At 29.1% G+C, this 8566-nt stretch overlaps 1 protein-coding gene across 1 annotated transcript in view; it reads right to left on the reverse strand.

The window, feature by feature from the left end:
* LOC117171767 (semaphorin-1A-like) overlaps nucleotides 1-8566 on the reverse strand; it is a 470590-nt gene that overhangs the window by 127941 nt on the left and 334083 nt on the right. The window lies entirely within an intron of this gene.

An 8566-nucleotide genomic window follows, 5' to 3' on the forward strand; every position in this document is an offset into this window, starting at 1 on the left:
AACCGCTCTCGCTCTACTTCCCAGAGAAACTGCGTGAGCCAGCAGTTCTAGGAAGGCTGAGAACCGAGTGACTTAAAGCGAGAGTTTGGTGTATATCAAATTCAGGTATATCTTCTTGCAGAAATTCGCTGCACTGAAAAAAAATGCGATCGAATAAAAAGTAGACCATTTCATGCTCGACCAAGAGCAGGTACTATTGATTCAAATATATATTCAATGTAACAACAATTACTTTTAAATTTCAACAATGATGTTATTGTGTTGAGCAGGGTATTAGTTAATTTTCACGTTAAATATTAAATATTATTGACTACTGGTCTTTTCTTTTTCGAGAAATGAGAAAAATCTACCTCAGCCCAGGTTCGAACCTTGTGAAACTTTTTCAAATGCATACTTCAGTCTTAAGAATTTTCACCGAATTAAAATATAAGTTTAAACAATGATTTTATTTTGTTGACCAGGATATTAATTAATTTTTTTGTCAAATATTCAATAGTGTCAATTATTGATCTATCTTTTTTTTCGTTTCTTTAAAAAGTAATTCTTGAGACGCAAGGATTTATTAAAAAAAAGTTTAATAGACGATGATATGCAGACCAACATCACCACTTGACATAGGAGAAACAAGAAGCGATCTGCGACAGCATTGGCGACGTAACTGGTTAACGCTCAAATCCGAGCTAATACAGCTTTTTTCTCTTTCCTCCAGAAACAATAGACCAATAGTCGACACTGTATAATATTTAATATCTAAAAATGATTGTTTCCTTCTGCTTAATAGTAATGCTAAAATTCGATAATATACTTACTTTAATCAATAATATCTGTTTCTGAACGAGCCTGAAATTGGGTATTTTTAATTCAATAACCCTTTTTTCTCAGTGCGACTTACGAATTTTTTTCTGTGCCAAAATCCATGACTTTTTTACCAAAAAAATGCCCGGACTTTTCTCTGATTTCGAGCGATATTAAGGAGCACCGTGGATCGTGGCGAATACTATAGCTGGGCGTTTCATATATAGCGGTAAGCAGATACCTGAAAGATTCTTATCGCGGAATCTGCCAGCCTCTGTAACTTAAATCGTGCGAAACTGATTCACGACTCTCTCACGATCGAGCTGTCGGTGTCGTTTATTGCGTCTCGTATTTATAATTGTATAATTTACGAGCCGTTTCCGTACGTTAATGGACGTAGAAATGATCCATTGCTGCGGCAAAAAGCAAGGTCTAGTCAGCAGCGGATTGTGCACTTGGTCGTGTGCTGTGATTTTATATCTGCATGAGGGAAAGATTGAGATTTAGTCGAGACGAATGGAAATTTATTTCACCGACTTTTACCCATAATTGTCATTTTTCTCGGGAAAATAACTGTCCCGTTAAATTAACTCCGCTGAGAAAAAAAGCATTACAGTACTCACCAGACATATGAGTTTAACATAATTTATTGCTCCTAATTATGTTTCTAGTAATGGTAGTGTTACACCATAGTTGAATAATCAACATCTATCATACCTTCATGATTGAACTATTACTTATTAATAAATAACTGACAGTCCCAATCAATCGTGTCATGAGATGTTTTTACTAAAAGGGTTTCTACAAAATCCCAATTCCGAAATTCCCTGATTTTCCCCGAAAAATTTTTCATTTTCCCCGAGTGTTATAAATTTTTCTCTTTCGAGTAATAACCAAACATATACCTAGGAGATCAATGACATTAATGAAAAGAAATGTTGTTTCTACATTTATTTTTAGCAGTTTTAGTGACAAGAGTCATACAAAATTTTATAAGGGGTCATTCATAAAATAGATGACTTACAACCATATTTTATCTTATATATTTTATTTAAATTTGTATTTATTTTATCTGACAAAATTGAACTCCCTCCCCCTCCCCCCAGTAACGTTTTTCTATAGTTAGTTTATGTAATATTTAAATTATTTATTTTCAACCAAAAAAGGAATTTTAATAGTTAACATGGAATAGTTAAACTTTCAGGCAAAACGATAATTTTCAAAAAAAAAACGAATGTTGAACTCAGCAAATGAATTTCTGCCCAAAATAGAACAGTTAAATCTTCAGTAAAAAAATTAATTTTCAACAAAATAAAATAAATTTTCAAGGAAATAGTTCGACTCGCAACCAAACCCTGCATTTTTATCCAATAATACTAAATTTTTCTCAATGAAATATCAATTTTCAACAAAAAATGAAATAGTTAAATTTTCATTGAAAAGAAAAGAATTATTGACCAACAACATGATGTTTCAACTAAGGAGATTACTTTTCCACCAAAAAGACGAATTTTCAACAAAATAAAAGAAATATTCAAATTTTTTGTTGAATTTTCAACCAAATCCGGAATACTTAACCAAGAAGATTAAATTTCTATCCAAAAGTTCAATTTTCAGTTTGAAAAACAAATAAATAAAATGCAACAAAATAGTTCAACTTTTAACAAAATAAATAGGTTTTCAACTAAAATGATAGATCAACAACAACATAAATTTAATTTCAACAAAGTAATTTCACTTTTAACTAAGAAGTCGAATTTTCAAGCAAAAAAGAAAAATTCTGAACGATAAATGTAATAGTTGATATTTCAATAAAAAAGAGTTTAATTTTAAATCAAAAAGAGTTAAATTCAACCAAGAATGGACGAACTTTCTTGAAAATAGTTGAATCTTCCACCAAAATAGATTAATTTTTAACCACACAGTTATGATTTTTAAGCAAAAAAGATGCAATTTCTACAAAAATGGATGAATTTTCAATCCAAAAAGAATGTCTTTTTAGCAAAATTGTTGCATTTTTAAAAACATAATAAAATTGAATTCAACTTCAGTTTATCAAAAATTCTTTGACTTGTCAGCATTTCTCTGACATGCCCTGACAATCTTTAAAATCCATAAATATAGCAACACTGATTAATCATATTTGTAAATCTAGACAAATATGTTTATTATCTTAACTTTAGTGAATATTAATTTCTGCTACTTTCATCTGAATTTTCTATTTTATACAACACTTGGTTCACGAAAAAAACGTGACTGGATTACTCTTTCAAATCTTCATAATTACTTTTTTCCAGTGCATTAGATAATGACATATGTTCTTAAATCTTTTCTATTCATATCCAATGGATATTCTTGATAGCATATTTTAATTCTCCAACAATTTTTCTGCATTTTTACATCTCTTTAAAAAAGTAAATATTGTTTCAAATCTGTATAATTAAAACTTGCCGGTTACGTTTATCAACAGAAAAAAGGACAAATTTAAAATCAGGTTATTGTGAGTTTATTCTAAAGTTCACAAAAATCCTTTTGACCCAAATGCATCTGAATTTAATTGCGGTCTACACATTTCAGAAATTCGAGTTCAGAGCTCTTGCACTATAAAATAATGAAAGTAGAGATTTTAGTTTCGAAGTATTTACAAGCATTAGTAATCGGTTTTACAGAACCTCGTTTCACATAAAAGAGATTAAAGCGGTGCAGTACTCCAATTTTAAATAAAAAGGGAGCTTTTTCAGAACAAAGGGATTAAAAGGGAATTTCAATTACTATATAAATTTTTTTATAGATAAACAACACACGGAGAAAAAGATATCGCACAATGATATCGCAAAACCTCTATATTGCAAGAAAGCGCAATATGATAACGTACAATCAGGTCCCGGAGCTTTGTACGATATTATAATGCACCAACATCACAGACAAAAACATGTAGAATCTACGACAGAAAACACAAAAAAATATGTACTTACTGATATATTTCCTCCGAAATAAATTACATTATTGTAGACGAATTTGAACTTACTTAATACAATTTAGCGAAAGCGCAAAATGTAACTGACGGATGGGAATCCCTATTTTTTACGTTATAGATTGCACAATTATGCGGTATATAATGTAAAAACTTGCAATGTACGACATCACGATTTTGCGATATTATAATGCGTTAATTGCGATATATAGCGCAGGAATTACGATATATATTGTAATTTGTGCGATATAGTTTTCTCAGTGAAGAATTGAAAAATGTTCATGGTTGAATTTTTTTTAATGTATGGATATGAGTAGATATTCATTATTCTCATAATTTTTTTTCTGGTGTATTCTTATTAGTGCAGAACCCTGTTTTTTTAAAAAAAATTTCAATTTCTTTTAAAAAAAACATTTGTATAAAAAACAGAAATTAAAAAAATCATTATTCACAAAAATAAGGAAATTATGAATTGATAAAAATTTTGTGTTAAATACAGGTTTCCTAACTTGTAAAACAAGGGAATATAACAATCAACTATAGATTAATCATACTTTATCAGAGGATCCTCTGGCACGCTACTTTTTTGCATTTTATTTTCCATTTTCAAACTTTTGTTTCTACATCCACGTATTTTATTACGTATGAAGATGGTTTTTTTTAGAATGTTCTTTTTGTTTTTGGCTGAAAACTGCATTATTTCGTTGAAAAACTATTTTATTGAAAATTCCACAATTTTTCTTTAAATCATCCTGTAAAATAATGCTGTAAAATTGTAATATTTTGTTGAAAATTTCACTTTTTGTTTGGTAAAATCCATATTTCTTACCTACTTTAATATTTTTTACATACCATTATATTTTAAATTGAGAATTCATTTTTTTAAATAACAATTTTATTACCTGATTGTAAATTTAACTGTTTGAAAATCCTTTTTTTTGTATAAACTTAAGCTTTTTTCGTTTAAAATTTAACTGGTTAAAAAGCAATCTGCTTTGGTTGATGATTCTACTATTTTATAGAATATTCAACTATTTGGTTGCTATTTTTTTCTTTTCTAACTGAAAACTTTTGGTCATTGTTTTTTATTTAAAAGTAAATTATTTTTGAAATATCAGTTATTATATTTTTCATTTTAGTTTGAAATGCAACAATTTTGTTGCAAATTAATTTTTTTGTTGAAAATTTATATTTTTCGGTTGAAAATTCATTCATTGGTTAAAAATTATATTATTAATATGAATTATATTATAATTTTGTCTCCGGGTCTTATATCAATATTTAATATTGATATAAGCAAATACTGAAAAGAGCAATAGTATCTGACTTAATTACTTAAATAAATCTGGTTAAAGCTAACTTTTTTCTCGAAGATTCGTCTTTTCAGGTTGAAACTTCAAGTATTCTGTAAAAAATTCATCTTTTTGGATTGAAAATTCAATACTTCAGCCAACCTTTTTTTCTTTCCTGGCTGAATAATCTTTCTTTGTTGAAAAAACATATGTTTAGCTGAAATTTCGCCTTTAAGGATGGATTTAACTTGGTTAAAAATTGAACTATTTTGTTAAAAATTAACTTTTTTTAAGATGAACAATTTACGTAAAAAATTCATCTTCTTGATTGCAAATGCAATATTTTTACTTGAAAAATGATTAATTTAAAGCGTTTCTCTTTTACTCCATTAAATTGTTTTGATTAATTTTGATTGATTAAATTGTTGATCATGATATCCTTCACATCTACAAAACTAGTAAATAAATCTTAGGAAATATTTGAAATTGGTATCATCAAAACGATTTTCTTTCGAAAGGGTTTGTTTTCTAATGTATTGAATTTCGGTTTAAGATTCTTAAAGAATTATTCAGAAATCTTGTTAAAAAAGTGGTAAAAGGGGTAAAAGGAGAAAATTAGGTAAAAATTCTCGATTTTAGGGTACTTTTGATATTCAAGGGGAAACAAGGATAGGCTGTGATCGCTGATATAAAGCAGTGGTCGGTAGTTTTAGCCTCGCTAAAATTTTCCTCACGGGAATATTTCATATTCAAATTTTGATTGCAGTGGATAGGTGATACTGTCGCGAGCGATTATATGGGCGGAATGAATGTTGTCGAGTTGATCGATCACCGGAAGTGATCACAATTTTATTTTTGCACCCTCTATTTGAGTGGGCTGTATTTTACGTATGACCAATGACGTCGTACATACGGACTTGCAGTAACCACTGTAACCGATCGGTCTAACCGTTAAGCCATTATTGGAGAGCTTTTACGATGAAATTCACGGTTAATGGAGAAACGCTACAACCAATAACACGATATCACGTTTGTAAGTTTATACACATAGTGGTCCAGAACGATCCCACCTCGTATTTACTTGTCTCGTTATGGAGAACAAGAATTCATGAGTGCTCGTATTCAAATTAGAGCCTCAATTTAATGAAACAAAACTGGTCTTTTCACTTTTTCTATTAGAGATGTTTCAGGATCGGCGAAAAAGTTCTTTTTTAAAATGTCCAGTTTTTTCCCTGATTATTCGCTAACCAATTTTTCATTTGTCCTAATCATTAAAATATACAAGGAACAGAATCTTAATCATGTGAAATTTTCAACATAGAATCTAACCAGACAGAAAAATTATACACAGTCGGAAATATTTTATAAAATTTCTTCCACCATGTATTAACTGCATATATATAATTTTCCCATCTGGGGTTTATAAAAGGAATTAAACAACTTTTGATCAAAATGTAAAATTTTTTATATTTAAAAAAAAAGATGACAATCCTACGAAAAAAGTTTAATTTTTTAACAAATTGTTGAATTTTCAACATACAAAGACAAATCTTGAAAAAAACAGTTGAAATAAAAAAAAATTAAAACTGATCAACAAAAATTTGTCATTTTAACCAAATAACAACATTTTTAGAAAAATGTACAAGAATGTTAACAAAAATATTAAGTTTCAAACAAAAAGAACGAATTTTCTGTCCACATAGACTTTAGCAAAATAGTTGACAAAAAGTATGAATCTTTAACCAAACCTTTGAAGCTTCGACAAAAGATTAATATTTCACAAAAAAATACGAATTTTCATGTAAAAAATATCGACCAGACATGGAAAAGTTACAGATGAATTTTCAACTAAAAAATTACGAATCTTCAACTGGAATAGTTAAACTTTCAATTTAAATCATGATTTTAAGCTACACAAAAATAAAACGAATTTTTAACCAGGATTAATTTTTAACTGTAATTATGAATCCTTAAACAAAAGAGATTTTAATTTTAGATAAAAAAACAGGTTAAGTCGACCAAAAAAAAAACAATTTTCAACAAAATAGTTAAATCATAAACCATGAGCATGGAGACTTCTTAAAAGACTTTCATTTCTAATTAAACAATTTTAATTGATTTAACAAATAAAAATTAATGCTTTTGCTTTAAAATAAGTTTGTAGAACAATAAAAGTTGCAAGTCCCAATCATTAAAATGAAAATTGTTCAGTATAATAAGCTTGAAATTTAAATTGCTCAACTTATTAAGGTTTTAAATTTCGATGTCTCAACTTATTAATATTTGATTTCGAAATTATTAAATGAAGAATGCAATTAAAAATTGTCAAATTGCAAACGCTGTTAATGTAAAATTTTCTAGTTTATCTAGTTTCAACCTAAAATTATTCAATTTCAAAAGTTTTCAAATTTCTTATACTTAATTTTTAAACTGTTTAATTTTTAATTCTTACAATTCAAACTATTAATTTGCGAGCCTAGAACCATAGGCTTCTAACCCTATGATTTCAAGGTCACAGATTCTTATTTTTTATTTGAGAACATTGAATATCACTGAATGGGGACTGCCGGAGTTACGTAAGGCTGTGTTTCAACAGAAACTTCTGAAGACGCGGCGATGAATAGGCAGCAATGTTGTAGTAGTGGAGGGTCCAGATACTCAGCTACAAAATTAGAGCACAAGGTCGGATAATTTTCGGCCAGACCTCGTATTCAACAATAAAAATTCAATTTAGAATTTTAATTAAATTTAAAAGTAAGTGTACAAAATTCACTCTAACTTCCCTGATTATTTTATTCACGGGTCATTATGGTTTTAGAATATTAGTTATTCTCTTTGCAATCTGGATTTAATAATTAAGGAAGTAGAACGTTTCTTTCTAGTTAGAATATTTTAAATGACTCCTTGGAAAATAGCGCCGAAACGAGATCGAGCAAAAAACTGGATTACTGCGCCTTATAGTGGGCTCCTTTTGAATCTTTGTGCCCACTTAACTACTCTATGGCGAGTGAGTAATGGCTCCTCTTTCTCTGAGTGTCACCAAGAGCGAGCTTCTTTTTTACCTCGGTTAGTCTATATTCCCCTTTATTCAGGCTTGAAACCGTGTGTCCACCTAAGACGATGATATTTTCTTGTTAATATTTTAGACACAAATTCTTTATTTGTAAGTCTTTCCCTGAGACCCCAAGTCTCTCTTAATAACATTTTAGAAGGACTTCTTTTTTTAAGTTTAAAAAGGTTTTTAAAGTTTTTAAAAAGATCAGTTAAGGGGAGGGGGTAAATCGGTACTGTTACGTAGTATTTTTAACGAATCAACCTTATAGAAAATCCATCTATCTTTCGGGTTGACAAAAGATTAAACAGGAACTAAAAATATCTCAAACCTTTTGTGAAGGGTTTAGATTTTCTAACTTGTTTTAAAAAATATTAACGTTTTATATTACATTTTAATGACGATTCCGCCAAGTATCCATCCATCGTACTTTTTCCAAAGGGGGGGGGGGGG

Source organism: Belonocnema kinseyi, chromosome 4 (assembly GCF_010883055.1).
Source record: "Belonocnema kinseyi isolate 2016_QV_RU_SX_M_011 chromosome 4, B_treatae_v1, whole genome shotgun sequence".
Lineage (NCBI taxonomy): Eukaryota > Metazoa > Arthropoda > Insecta > Hymenoptera > Cynipidae > Belonocnema > Belonocnema kinseyi.